This window comes from Miscanthus floridulus, chromosome 13 (assembly GCF_019320115.1).
Source record: "Miscanthus floridulus cultivar M001 chromosome 13, ASM1932011v1, whole genome shotgun sequence".
Lineage (NCBI taxonomy): Eukaryota > Viridiplantae > Streptophyta > Magnoliopsida > Poales > Poaceae > Miscanthus > Miscanthus floridulus.
The window spans coordinates 25,129,060-25,137,179 of record NC_089592.1 but is presented as its reverse complement, the minus strand read 5'-3'; the positions used below and the strand labels follow the sequence as shown (position 1 = coordinate 25,137,179).

The 8,120-nt window shown below is 44.2% G+C and overlaps 1 pseudogene; it reads left to right on the top strand.

Annotated features, from left to right (window-relative positions):
• Positions 1 to 829: 829 nt before the first annotated feature.
• LOC136499605 (large ribosomal subunit protein uL18-like) lies at positions 830 to 3,996 on the top strand (annotated as a pseudogene).
• The last annotated feature ends 4,124 nt before the right edge of the window (positions 3,997 to 8,120 follow it).

The following is an 8,120-nucleotide window of genomic DNA, read 5'->3' as shown; positions in this document are numbered from 1 at the left end:
GTTGGGTAGTCTGTAATTTGTGATTGTTTTAGACAAGCTCGTGCGGTCGGACATGCATTTCTGATGTCATATGGCCACATGACTAGGGTCTTCATTCATTGTCGCGATCATCTTTATAATATATGAAAAAGGTTCTGTTTGATTCAGAAATTGTACCAGGTGCAGTTTGATCCAGAAATTATAAGACATGGCAATTAATTACTCTTTCCGTTCTACCGTAAATTATGAGATGTTTTAGCTTTTTTAATACAAAACTTTTTTACACATTAGAAATATACCGACTAGATACATGCGAAAAGAAATGTCTAGATTTCTTACTATCAAAGCAGGGAGGTTCGGCCATCGCTCAGCGTGTCCACGTCGCCCATATTACTTCAGCCGTTCGATTCGCCGATCAACGCTCGGTATTGACTCCGCCATTTGCTTCCTTCAGCAAAGTTCTCGTCCCCTCCTCTCTCTCTCTCTCTCTCTCTCTCTCCTGGATGCTCCCTCACCTCGCTCCCGACTCGCGACGCCACTGAGGCGACGGCGCGGGGATAGCAACCAAAGAGACGCCCGCCTCCGCCGCTCGTGCTCCCGTCCCCGTCCCCGCCCCCGCCCGCGCTTCCCCTTCCCCTTCCTCTCCCTCTCTACCTCTTTCTCAGCGTGGTGGCGCACCGGCCAGGCCCGGCCGCCGCCACCTCCACGCACTGCGCGCGGCCTGGGCGGCGGTGCCGCCCGTGTGCGTGCAGCCGCAACGACGAGCCCCGGCGGTGGCTGCCTCGTGGCACGGCGCGAAGCGGGAGATCCCCGCCGCTGGCCGCGGCGCGCGTCTGCACCCGGCACGGCCATGTCCTGGCGGTCCTCGCGCCGTCTCCTCGTCGGTTTGGTACCCCTCTCGCTTTTTACCTCTTCCTGCCGGATCTCCCTCTCCAGCGCTCGCGGAGGCTCCCTCCATTTCACTGTGGACGCCGACCTGTATGCACATGAACTGCGTACCTATGCTACAGGAAACCCTAGCTGCCATGTCGTCGCGTTCGCCTACTGCGCCGCTGCTGCACACAGTGGCCACCAGCGCGATGCCGACCGCTGCGCGTCGGCTCTTTGGCCTTCGTCTCGGCTGCCTCCGTTGGTTCGTTGCGCTCTCCTTTGTTGCGGTTGCATCTTCTTGGATCTTGGTTCTTGGCAATTCCTATGGTGTTTATATCAGTTCTATTAAACTTGCCTCCATACTTTGCAGCAATGGTGCGTTAAAATTGGCATCATGGTGCCTCCTATGCTCCTTAAGTGAAGGTACAACACTGCCACCGCTCACTTTTCGTCTCTTTTTTCCTCATAATCGCAGTATACCTATTTGCAAATACAAAAATATCAACATTAGCTGTACTAACATGAGCTAAGTCTGGTGGAAGTGCCAACTAAGTAGGCATGGCTCTGCTTTTGTCGTTTGACAGAATAAACATATATTGAATTTTAGATCGCATCCTTAGGAATCACGGAAGACGCTTACTTTTCGATGACATGAGTGATCCTATTTCTAACCGATGGCATGTTTGCCTCCATGTGTGCCATTTGTTCTTGGTTGTATATGCAACCCAACTTGGGCTTCAGTTCATGCTTTGCTATTCCAGAAATTTTTTGACAATTCAAGACTTGACGTCGATACTACTGTCTTCATCTTAAGCTATGTAGACATGGCTTTGCTGTTTCTTTGCATAAACCTAGGTATTGATTTACCCTCCTCGCATTTGAGACATGAGCCCATCATGCATGTAACTGTTCATTTCATAAACATATTGATTTCTTTTGCAAATGGTTCTTTTATCCACCAAGCTTCTATTTCTGTGCCTGCGTTGTATGTCACTGTAGGCCCTTCAACTTTCTTCATTGTGATATATATACCGTTCGTGGTGCCCTGAAATAACCATAAGAAACTGTGGAACAGAAGTTGATTATTACATAAAGGTTGAAAAAGACATCAATTTCCATGTTCCCAGTTCTGTCATCGCTGGCCATTATCGTGTATCACAATATTTGCTTTCAGTTGTGTTCCTTATCGCCATCCAGGCACATTATTTGCACACATGGATGGGTGTATGTGTTAAAATTATAAAAAATAGCAAAGATTTTTCCGATTAGAGCCTTGATGAGATCAAGCTTCTGAAGTATGCTAACAACCATGATCATGCTGACAGGTACCACCTTTTGTGTCCGTATGATTACTTCTACTATTGGGTCAAATTGAGCATTTACTCTTGATAGATCCCTTTTGAGTGCTATTTAATTTTGAACAGGTGTTGAATTTATCTACAGCTCCACTGCTTGCTCTGCACTGTTCTGGTTCTCCATCTACCATTAGCCACCTCTGGTCATTGTCGCTCTGGCATTGGCTTCGAGCACAACGGCCCCAGCTGCAGCGCCCAGACGTCCATCGTCTCAGCTATCCCTATCCTCGCTTTTTCCCCCTTTTTGTCTCTGGTGCGTGCTCTCCTTGCAAGTGCCGAGCCCAGGCGCGTGTGTGGATCTGGCTCGCCGGCCTTAATCGCTGGAGTAGCCCCACACCGGCGCGTCTGGCCCCTTGTGCATGGCGGAGATGCACTCTCTCCCTTCTCCCCCTCCTCTTCCCTCAGCTCCCTCTCCTCACTCTATGTATATCTTCCTTCTGATATCATGATGCTATATTGGCCTGATTGTTTGTAGTTAGCTCATCAAGAATGGTCATTTTTTTTCATGAGCTTCATGTATACCTCCTCTCTTATAGTGACCGAGCTTTTTAACGTTTGCTGTATTTTGTTGCTGCAGGGAGCTTTGGACGGTGGACTGAATATTCCTCATAGTGAGAAGCGATTTGCTGCTTTCAAGAAGGATGACAAGCAGCTGGATGCTGATATCCACCGCAAGTACATCTATGGTGTCCATGTTACTGACTACATGAAGGTGAGTTGTGCTTGCTGCTTATCACACCACATTTCCTTTTCCTTTGTTCCCTTGTAACTTTATTTCAGAAATTGTTGACCGTCCTACATCACGAAATTAGTACACTAGAGGCTTACTAATTTCTTCTGCTCTTTATTATGTCCCACAAACTTACTGAAGAGGAGCAAGAGAGGTGCCAGCCTTAGTTCAGTGAGTTCATTCAGAAGGGAATTGAGGCTGACGACATGGAAGCTCTGTACAAGAAGGTCCATGCTGCGATTGGTGCTGCTCCTTCCATGGTCAGGTCAACCAAGCAGCCACCAAAGGAGCACAACAGGTATAGTAGCTACCCTCCTTATTTTTTATATCTATACACTATATATGGTCATCATAATTGTATCGTTTGCTCTGCCCTTACCTTCTGTGTGTTTTCAGGTACAACCCCAAGAACCTGACATATGAGCAGTGGAAGGCCAGCCTCGTGATGCAGGTGTATACTATGAGGGTTTTATATTCCAATTAGCTAATTCATACAAGACAGATCTTACAAGTTTGAGAGTTTTATATTCCAATTAGCTAATCTAAGCTTGGTTTCACAAATCTCGAAATTGATCTTCATTGGTGCAGGTGTATACTATGAGGGCCCGAAAAATGTGACTAAAATCCCTAAATTTGTTTCATATGCCAGGGTGAGTCATTCTGACTTCCATGGTAAGCTTATTTAGTTTTCCATTTCATTTTACATGTTTTATTTTTTATGTCGTTAGGTCTGTATTTTCCATTCGATACTTAGCTTATTGGTTATGGCTGTGCTTTTTATTTTATAATGATGGATGTGTTACTTAGGTGGAATGTCTCTAATTGGATCAAAGAAATCTTGTGCTGTGTGTATACATTGGCTGGGTGACTGGACTACTGGAATAAACTGATCGTTTTCTTTGCTTCCCCAGGTGTTCATATTGAAGAGTCTTCCACTGCAATTTTTAGCAACAGGTTTGCCATTTAAAAAAAAACTCCAAATGAATTCTTTGATTGGGTGCAAGTAAGCCTCTATGGATCACTTTCAACTTTAAAAAGAACATGAAAAGAAGAGGTCTAGTAGTTTTCTCTACCTTTTGAAATTAGGGACAAGTCCATTTTCTCTTCCAGTTAAGTTGACAGCTTTTTTTAGAGGTGTCAAGTGATTGCCTTATTAATGGCGTTATGTGTTTGGATTTTGTTGGTGCTGCTAGCTGTTTTGTTTGCTTAGCTTCTATTGTTGTAAGGAGGCTAAAATTGGTCACAATTAATGCTCATCATGTCGCTTGCCATTTCGGCGCAATGTCGTGATATATTTTGTGAATATCATAGCTTTGGATTGCAATTTGCTCACTGACTCAATTACCATCGGCTTATCAAGCTGTGAAGCCTCATTTTTTTAATCTATTATCAGCTCACAAGGTGGCTAACACTAATATATATATGCTGAAATCATTAAAGTCCCTATGACATGCATATGTGTGAGTAAAATTTCTACGAGAATTAATATCGCTGCACAAAATTTATGAAGTGCTATAGGTTTTCCCAGCAGGATTAGGCGCTGTGAAATTTAACATTTCTCTGTGAGACCCGTGTGGTCTTTACAATGTAGATATCTCCTTTTCTACCTTGCCGACGCGAGTGATGGTTGTTTAACAAAGGCTACTGTTTAGAATGTAAGTATCTCCTTTCCTGCTTTGCTGCGCTTTTGGATCCGTTTCTAAACTTGCCCACTATTTAACGATGGCTGCACAAGATAGCTTGAATGATAGATGGTTTATATAGTCCACGAGATGGTTTGATCCGACCTTCTGAACGATGCTTCACATATGGTATATCTGGGAATTAGTGTTCATACCTTTAAAAGTTTTGTGAAATTCAACCAAGACATCTAGAATTCTTTCTTGTGTCATCCTTACTGTCACAATGGTCATGACTTGCCATTTCCTAACTCAATTACTGATTACTTTACCACTTCCATTATCAGAAATATCTAACTGTGTACTGTTTTTTCCCATGAGTTACCTGTTTTACGCTATGCTGTCAAAATTAGCGCACTTAGAATATATGAAAACAGAATGTTCTTGCTATCTTCCTATTACACCGAGTAAGTCACTAAAAATTAGATTACTACAGATTTTCCTTACCGTTGGGACATTAGTAAGCTACTGAACTTGGTAGTGTAAGATCGTCGTGCGAATCATCGATAGCACGACATGAAACCATCAGGTCAATGCACATATGCGTTTACCAATACTTGCTATGCTTACCTATACCATTTGATTTCCCGCTTAATTGTCCGGCGCGCGCGATGGCGCGCATGATGTACTAGTATGTAATAAAAGCAATCTACCTGAAGAAGTCAAAATATCTTGTAATTTGAAACAATGTGTACATATACATAATAAATAAAAGCAGTATATATGAAGAAACTAAAATATCTTGTAATTTAAAATGGAGGGGTAGAAAACAAGATTATAACAGTAACAAAGTAATTTTTTTTTTGCTTCAAAGTATGTTTCATCGCATGAAGATCATTCACCTTCTAACACAAGTGATCGTAATCATGGGCCACTTACACGAAGATGCAAGAGCAGGTGAATTTGTTCTTATCTGAGTTTAACTTTGACATATTTGAGAATGTTATACTACCTAAAATTCTCTTCCTGAACTTTTTGATGATTTGATAAACCACATGATATTGTAGTCGAGTGTCTTACTCAAACCTTTGTTCTTCCTTGTTTTTCTTGGACATGTGAAGAGATCCCTCTGGGATCCCTAGTTCGTGCTCTAAACTAATTAGGTCTTTGTGTGGATTAGTTTTGGATTATGGTTCTACGACCGTTCGAAGATCAAGTCAAAGTAATCAAGGATCTAGTGCCTCTGTTTCCGTCGTTTGGTCGCATCCAACCTTTGTCAGGTATAAAGCCAGTTATCCTGCTGTTCGCAGTAAGTTATCTTCGATTCATCGACCAACTGTCGTGAGAATCGGGCCAACCTTAAGGAGGTTCCTTATTAGGGGGTCTCCTTTTCTTCATTTGTACTTTCACAAAGAGTAATAACCGAAATACTTTACCAATCTTGTTAGCCCTTTATATGCATTGTCAAATATTCACTAAAATCATGAGGTTAGAACCACATTCGGATCAACAACACAGATGTATGTGACTGTTTCTTCAAACTACTGTGGATTTGGAGCTAAAAAACATGCATCTTCATTGTCATTCCTACACGTGGAGCAACAAGCATGAGGCACTGATGCTTGTTGTGAAAACCTAAAACTAGCATCAGGGAGGCCGTGCTAGCGCCATGAGAGCAACTACCGCACTGAGAGACGCCACAGTAGCATGTTCTAGGGCGCCACCGCAACCTCACTGAGATCCGGGGAAGACACATCGGGGGCCACCACCTCCGTGCAGAGGCCCTCGTTGCGCCTAGAAGGACAAACATTATAACACGAGATCTATAGTCCACTGCCACCACCGCGCTAAGCGTGTCAGGGGCTGTAGCGCTGCCATGCCGCCTCCTCACCGGGGCTGTGCCAAGCATCGGGGGACGTTGCACCAAGATCCATTGGCCACCGCTATCGAGGGTGGCATTGGGGGCCGTAATGCTGCTATGCCTCCACGCTAGGATGCACCCCAGGCCAGTGACAGGTCGAGGTGGTGGACTAGAGAGAGATAAATAGTATTTTTTAAAATTTATTTGTGCTGGCTAACCGAAATAAATACAAAATTAAAACAAACGATCTAGCTAACACTACACCCCTCTATCTATATTTTCAAGCACCTTACAAAGATCCTAATATGAGCAACTAAGGTGCCGGGCTAGGTAGAGCTCACCTAAATAATTCTAACTTACAAGGTCACACAAACCTATGCAATTAGTACTCAAGCAACCGGGGAGCTCCTACTCATACTAGTGAGCAAAGTGCACAAAGCCTAAGTCGACTAATAGTTCTCAATAGCAAGGCTACACAAGCCAAACTAGAGAGCTCAACAATTACTTAGCCACACAAACTAAGCAATGTAACTAGCAAGGCTACTCAAGCCAACTAATTAGTCAAGAGAGCTATAATTTTGCTACACAAGAAAGCTAGCTGCACAAGAGCAACAACACAAGAACAATATACGAATAAGTAAATATAAGCTTGTGTTGGGAGTAAACAAACCAACGAGATGAACAAGTTGACACGGAGAATTTTATCCTGAGGTTCGGTGGCTTGCCAACCACCTACTACCCATTGAGACAAGCTCAAGGTTGTCGCCGGTCCTCTTGTTAGTGGTAACCCTCAAGTCACACTCGCACGTAGAGTGCTCACCACGAGCTCTAGCACTCGACTCGGCCAGACCACTTGACACTCTTCACGCCTCGCTCAACTAGAGTTGCTCTTGGTGTCTCCCGCGGGGCGAGCACAATACCCCTCACAAATCCTTACTCCAGAGCCATGCACAATCACCAAGCGTGCATTGATAGAGATCACAACCTCCAAGCCGTCTAGGTGATGACAGTCACCAAGAGTAACAAGAAATCCCCCAATCACAAAGATTTGCTAGTGCCACTAAATGCAACTCTCAAATGCACACACTAGACTCTCAATCCCTCACTCAAATTAGCATCAAGCTTGAGAGGAGGAGGAAGGGGAGGAGGTGGATATTCAATCTCTCATCCACACCCACAAACGACACTCAATCGCCACTACGATTTTGCACAAAGCATGGGAGGGAGAGAGAGAGAGGGGATGAACCCTAGCTTCCAATTGCAACAATGGGGAATGGGGGGTGAGGAAGAAGGAGGGGAGCCACAGCCTTATCCCCTCACACATAGGGTCCCTCAGCAAGCAACACCTACACTAGAATTTATTGTCGATGCAGCCTAGAAATTCCAGTGCGGGATCAGCCAAACTCCCCAACGGCTCTTTCAGACAACCATCCCACAATGGAAATTTCAGTCCAGGTCCTAGAATTTTAGTGCGGGAGCAGCCAAATGCCCCAACGGCTCTTTCTTCCAATGGTCGAGAGACCCCGCATTGGAAATTTCAGTTTAGCCTAAAGATAATTCCAGTTAAACTACGCCAAACAGCAGAGCACCCCTGCCTAACAATTTGGGAGGACTGAACAAGAAATTCTAGAAGCAGCTACCCACAAGCCCTCTTTCAAGAGCTAACTTTTCCCAATAGGCTAAAACAAGTTTAGCATCTTAGTTAG